Below are 6,756 nucleotides of genomic sequence, written 5' to 3' on the forward strand. Positions count from 1 at the left end.
AATCATAGATAGATGAAAAGCAGATTTCTAAAATATCTAATTTGGTGTCTAAATGAGTCTCCCATTGAGTACATTTTTAAATGATGAATTGAATAATCATAGAAATATATTCCTTTTTTGCTTGCCACATGTTACTGACATAATAATTTCAACAGCAATCCACATAAAGCAACGTATTTGACCAGACTTAGACAACTGATGAACTGTGTTGCCCTAAAATTGAATTTGTTACCACTAGCTACTATGGTTTGCCACTCGTCGTCAATTGTGTATAATATATTTCTGTATGAACAATTTATTAGATTAATAATTAATAATTAGAGCTACTGTATTCAAACTTCAAAAATGTTTGGGAAGAAGTCCCATGTTCTAAAATAGTTACCTTATTTCTTGCAGCCAATATTGCTGTGAGAAAGTTGTCTAGCAATCTTGATAATTTGCTTTTCATAAACTGATTCATATTTTTTCCCTTTTTATGCTCTTTACATATTCTCCTGTTTTAATATGTGATATGTTTTGCTTTGTATACTTCAACTTATAATCATTTAAACTGTCACAATGTTCAAATTTTCTCTTTTCCCCATTGTTTTCAGTTGTCTGAAATGGACTGTATTGTGTTATAATCTAAAAATAATAATCTGAAAATCTAATTTAGAATCACAGGATTGGGAGGGACCTTGGAGGTCTTCTAATTCAATCCCAAGGCAGGAGTTTTCGTATCATCTTCTTTATTGGTTCGATCTAAGCATAGTACACAAAATTGTCTGCTATATCATTTTGCCTGTCAACAACTTCTTCAGCTTCAACCACAATAACACACGGGAAAACAATCGATACAAACTCATGGTAAAGTGCTTCAAACTCTATTGCAGAAAATATGACTTCAGCAACAGAGTGGTCAACGCCTGGAATGTTCTCCGTTGTGATCACCTCAAATCCTCACAGCTTCAGTTTCAAACTGTCTACAGTTGACCTCATTCCATTCTTAAGAGATCCGTAAAGGAGGTGTGCATAAGCGCACCAGTGTGCCTACTGTCCCTGTCTGACTGTCGCCATTTATCTGTATTTACTTCCTTTGTTCATGTTTATGTTCATACCTATACTTGTACATGTTTGACAAACAAATAAATAAATCTTGGACAAAGGGATGTCAAATCTATTCCTCCATACCTCCAGCAATAGAGCACCCTCAGCTCCAGGAGGGAAGCTGTTATACTGCTTAATAGTTCTCATTGTCAGGAAATTCCTTTTTATTTTCAAGTTGGCATCCGCCCTTGCCAAAGTATTTTGCATTTTGTTTTAATATCCATGTTTTATCTAATGTGGCTTTGAGTAAGAGGAATTTCTGGACGGTGCGGTTCAAGACCAAGCACTGTGTGATGATGGGGTGAGTTCCCACTACTTGCCTCAGTTCCTGCCTACTTAGTAATTTGAAAGAATGCAAATGCAAGTAGATTAATAGGTACCACTTTGTGGGAAGGTAACAGTGTCATGCACCTTTGTCATATAGTAGTGTTAGTCACATGGCCACAGAAATTTCTTTGGAAAATGTTGGCTCCCTCACTTAAGAAACAGAGATGAGCACTGCCCTGTAGAGTCAGACATGACTGGATAGGGAAAACCTTTAACTTTATTTTTAATATGGTTTTAATATCTGATTTTCCATTATACCGTCTTTTGATAATTTCTATATGTATAAAGAATTATAGATTTTCAAAGAGATTACTCTTTTACAGTGGCAAAATACACAAAATTAACTATTCGATCAGTGTATTATGTATTTTTCCCTTCTTCATACAATATTAATACAATTTTTCTGCCAAGTAGTGATCATAGGAGCCCAACCTTTCATATTTGCTTCAAGTCAGATGAGTTGCTGTTGATCAACTTATTAAATTAAAGGTCTCAAACCAGCTAGTCACTTAGATAGGCAGCCCATCAAGCTCACATTTAAGTAGTTTGTCAATTAGCTAGTTCAGTGTTACCAGTAGCTATATCAGATGCCTCCAAATCAACAATGTGGCTAACTCCAATTATGACCTTTATCGTTTTACCTTGCTGCACAGTTACTATCTTGGAACATAGCAGACTGGCAAGCTAAATAAAGTGAGCCCAATTTTATCTGTACAAGTTTGATTTAGAACTCTTGGAACTGGACAACTTCTGTACATTTTTTTTCTCTCTGCAACATACAACCAGAAAAGCAGACAAGCTCTTGGAAAGGTCAATATTCTTATTTCCTCCAAATTCTGTACCTGATTTCCATCCATCTATCCATCCAAGCATTCATTCATTCATTCATTGTGACTCTTTAGTGCAGGTCATTGACTTAAAAAATTGGGCCCCTAAATATTTTTCTAATCAATGTACTGTATTTTTCAGAGTATAAGACGCACCCTTTTTCCTCAAAAAAGAAGCTGAATATCTGGGTGGGTCTTATACACTGAATACAGCATTTTTTTTGCCTCCTGAAGCCCCGCCCCTTCACCAAAATGGCTGTGCATACCCTTATGGGGGCTTTCAGAGAGCTCCTGGGGGCTGGGGAGGGCAGAAATGAGCAGAAAACAGGCCGCCCCCCCCCCAGTCCCCAGCAGCACTCTATAAACCTCCATAAGGCTATGCATGCAATTTTTTGACAAAAAATGGGCCCGTTTTTGTGAAATATGGGCTGTTTTTTGCTCATTTTGGGGTTCTCCACCTCCTTAGAAGCATTCTGCAACACACACACACACCGGGCTATTCATGCCTTTTTTGAAAAAAACGGACCCGTTTTTGCGAAAAACAGGCCATTTTTGGGAGGTTTGCAGAGTGCAAAAACTTTTTTTCCTTTCGGAAAGCTCTGTAGTTAAAGTAATTGATGAGAATTAGATTGATCAAGTGCTGTGGCAGCAGAAACAAAGTCTTAGATGCTGCAGATTGTCAGCGATTTCCTTCTCCAGCACATGGATAAATACACCTGGAAACATCTACCTCTCCCTCTCTCTCTCTCTCTCTCTCTCTCTCTCTCTCTCTCTCCCTACCTACCTACTGTATTTCTCTCTCTCTCTCTCTATCCCTCTATCTACCCACGTACCTACCTACTCTCTCTCTCTCCCTACCTATCTACTGTATTTCTCTCTTTCTCTCTTCCTCTATCTATATACCTACCTATCTACTCACTCTCTATCCATACCTCTCTAGTATATTTCTCTCACTCGCTTGCTCTCCCCTTCTATCTACCTATGTACCTACCTACACTCTCTCTCTCTCTCTCTCCCTACTTATCTACTGTATTTCTCTCTCTTTCTCTCCCTCTCTATCCCTCTATCTACCTACCTACTTTTTTTTAAAAAATTGCCTCTTCAAAACCTCTGAAAAATACGGTATATCGTCCTACCTTACAGAAAGATTTCTAAGAGCCGTTGTACCTATGATTATAGAAAACCATGACTCATACGGCTGGAAGGGACCAGAGGTCTTCAAGGCAGGAGATGTTATTGCATCCTGGACAAATGGTCATCTGATTTTTTTTCTTGCATATCTCCAACTCTGGGGGACAAACTGTTTCCTTGATTAATTGTTGTTGTCACTCAGGAAATTGCTCCTGAGTTCCAGGTTGACTTTCCCTCCAATGACGTTCCATCCAGTGCTCCTCATCCTATACTCAGGTGCTTTGAAGGATAAGTCAATCTCCTCATCTCCCTGACTGCCCCGCAAATACAGTAACTGTCCAACCAGAAAATCCAGTGCACAAACTCAGAAATAATAGCATCCAGTAATTCTCATTTCAGAAAGGAATTCAGTGATTAGTGTGTTCTTCAACATTTGAACATCTAATTTTCTTTTTATATTATTAGACCACTCATTTTATTCTACAATGCTTCGAGATATTAGCCTGAAGGCTGGAGATTATTCCACCCAGAGGTGATATTTGGGCCCTAGATACTAACAGGCTTGACTCCAGGGGAGACATTGAGAGAACTTACTTCCAGCCAGCAGAGCAGCAACTACCTTTGATTGTATGTTAGTATGAGAAAGACCTATTGCCTATTATGGAGATTTTATTGTTGATTCCCATTTAGACAGTGACCATCTTCCATCTTCCATCATTTAATCTTCTCCTGAAGGCAGATAGTCAGCCTCACCAAGACATGGCTGAACTTTTATCTTCAGAGGTACCTCTGACTTATAGTCTGGCTAAGGAATATTCAAGTCTTCCAAGAGACCGTCCTTTATGTCAGTGTTTCCCAACTTGAGTAACTTTGGCATCTGCTGTCTTCAGCTTATAGAATTCTCTACCCATAGCCATAGCTAGAGAATTCTAGAGTTGAAACCTATGCAACTTAAAGTAGTCCAGATATTTCAAACGCTCTTTTATCCTGCCTTCATCAACCAAAAAGTATCTTTTTGTTCAGTTTTCAAGAGTGAGTGTCAAGGAGGTTACTTGCTTTATCTGCTTACTGTCTTTCAACAGAAGATAATATACTGTATGTATAGCAACGTATCACAATGTTTTTTCTTTGCGGAGCTGGGATGGGCATGGCCTGCACATGATGCCAGTTTGACACCCATCCTAGGTCGTTCCTTGATTAGGATATTGTTTTCTATTTCATTCTCTGGTGTTAATCCCTGTTTACTGTATCTGGGTGTGTTGGCTGTTGGAGAGAATGTGTTTTAGGCTTTTTCCTTCTTTATGTTTTGTTGTCTCTTGTGATGGTGTGTAATTGTGGTTTATCTCTTTGTGTCTGTTGATGACTGATTTGTCTGAGTGCTAAGCTTCCACAAATTCTGTAGCATTTTTGGATTTCACTTGGTTTAAGTTCATAGTTTCCAAGTTGAAACTATGGTTGGGTCTGTCCATATGTTGTGAAATTAAGAATTTTTCATCCTCTATTCTGACTACTAGTTGGTGTTTATGGATGTGCTCTGCTAACCTTCTGCCTATCTGTCCTACATAATCTACTGTCTTCTGAGGCTGAAAATGCTGTTACATGATAATATCTTTAGGCAAATCAGATGCAGACGCACTAAGCAATAGCCTGCCCAATTTAACTTTAAATAAGCTAAGCCACAGAATATTTTTGCTTCTCTACTGTGTTACCAGAGATATAGTCCTGCCTCTTTCTAAATCTAACTTCCATCTTCTATCCTCATCCACCAGCCTATTTTTGTTCTATTCTATGCAGAGATTGCTGCTATCTTTTCTCCATCCAAAGATGATTTTTTTTTTATTTGATTTTATTAATATTTGTAGGCCGCCCTTTTCCCTGAGGGGACTCAGGGCGGCTCACATAAAATCGGGGAGGGGGAATACAGACGTTAAGATAGAGACATATAATAAAATAGTAAACAACATACATTCATCATTCGGGAGGGGTAACTATCATTGTCCCCAGGCCTGACGGGCGAGCCAGTTCTTAAGGGCTATGCGGAAGGCCTGGACGGTGGAGAGGGTGCGAATCTCCACGGGGAGCTCGTTCCAAAGGGTCGGGGCTACTACTGAGAAGGCCCTCCTCCTTGTAGTTGCCAGCCGACACTGGCTGGCCGATGGAATACGGAGGAGGCCTAATCTATGTGATCTTATTGGTCGCAGGGATGTAATTGGCAGAAGGCGGTCTCTCAAGTATCCAGATCCACTGCCATGTAGGGCTTTATGGGTGACTAATAGCACCTTGAAGCGCATCCGGAGATCGACAGGTAGCCAGCGCAGCTCGCGGAGGATAGGTGTTATGCGGGTGTACCGAGGTGCACCCACAATCACTCGCGCGGCCGTGTTCTGCACTAGCTGAAGTCGCTGGATGCTCCTCAAGGGCAGCCCCATGTAGAGCACATTGCAGTATTCCAGCCTAGAGGTCACAAGGGCCCGGGTGACTGTTGTGAGAGCCTCCCGATTCAGGTAGGGTCGCAACTGGCGCACCAGGCGAACCTGGGCGAATGCCCCCCTGGTCACAGCCATTAAGTGGTGGTCAAACGATAGCTGTGGATCCAGGAGGACTCCCAAGTTGCGAACCCTCTCTGAGGGGTATAGAATTTGACCCCCCAGCCTGAGAGATGGAATATTGGTGGAATCTTTGGGAGGGAAACACAACAGCCACTCGGTCTTTTCTGGGTTGAGCACAAGCTTGTTAACCCTCATCCAGTCCATAACGGCTTCAAGGCCTCGGCTCATCACGTCTACCGCTTCATTGAGTTGGCACGGGGCGGACAGATACAATTGAGTATCGTCCGCATATTGATGGTATCTAATCCCGTGCCTGCGAATGATCTCTCCCAGCGGTTTCATGTAGATGTTGAATAGCAGGGGGGATAAGACCGAGCCCTGAGGCACCCCATAAGTTAGGGGCCTAGGGGACGATCTCTGCCCCCCCACTAACACCGACTGCGACCTGTCCGAGAGGTAGGAGGAGAACCACCGCAACACGGTGCCTCCCACTCCCACCTCCCGCAGTCGTCGCAGAAGGATACCATGGTCGATGGTATCGAAAGCCGCTGAGAGGTCAAGGAGGACCAGGATGGAGGAGTGTCCTCCATCTCTGGCTCTCCAGAGATCATCGATCAATGCGACCAAAGCGGTTTCTGTGCTGTAACTGGGTCTGAAGCCTGACTGGAAGGGGTCTAGGTAGTTTGCTTCCTCCAAGGACCGTTGGAGCTGGAAGGCCACCACCTTCTCAACAACCTTCCCTAGGAAGGGAAGGTTGGAGACTGGACGATAGTTATTAAGAACAGCTGGATCCAAAGATGGTTTCTTCAGGAGGGGTCTCACCACCGCCGCTTTCA

Source organism: Thamnophis sirtalis, unplaced genomic scaffold (genome assembly GCF_051295495.1).
Source record: "Thamnophis sirtalis isolate CommonGarterSnake01/CBP01778 unplaced genomic scaffold, rThaSir2_p1.2 scaffold_8, whole genome shotgun sequence".
NCBI classification, from domain to species: Eukaryota; Metazoa; Chordata; class Lepidosauria; order Squamata; family Natricidae; genus Thamnophis; species Thamnophis sirtalis.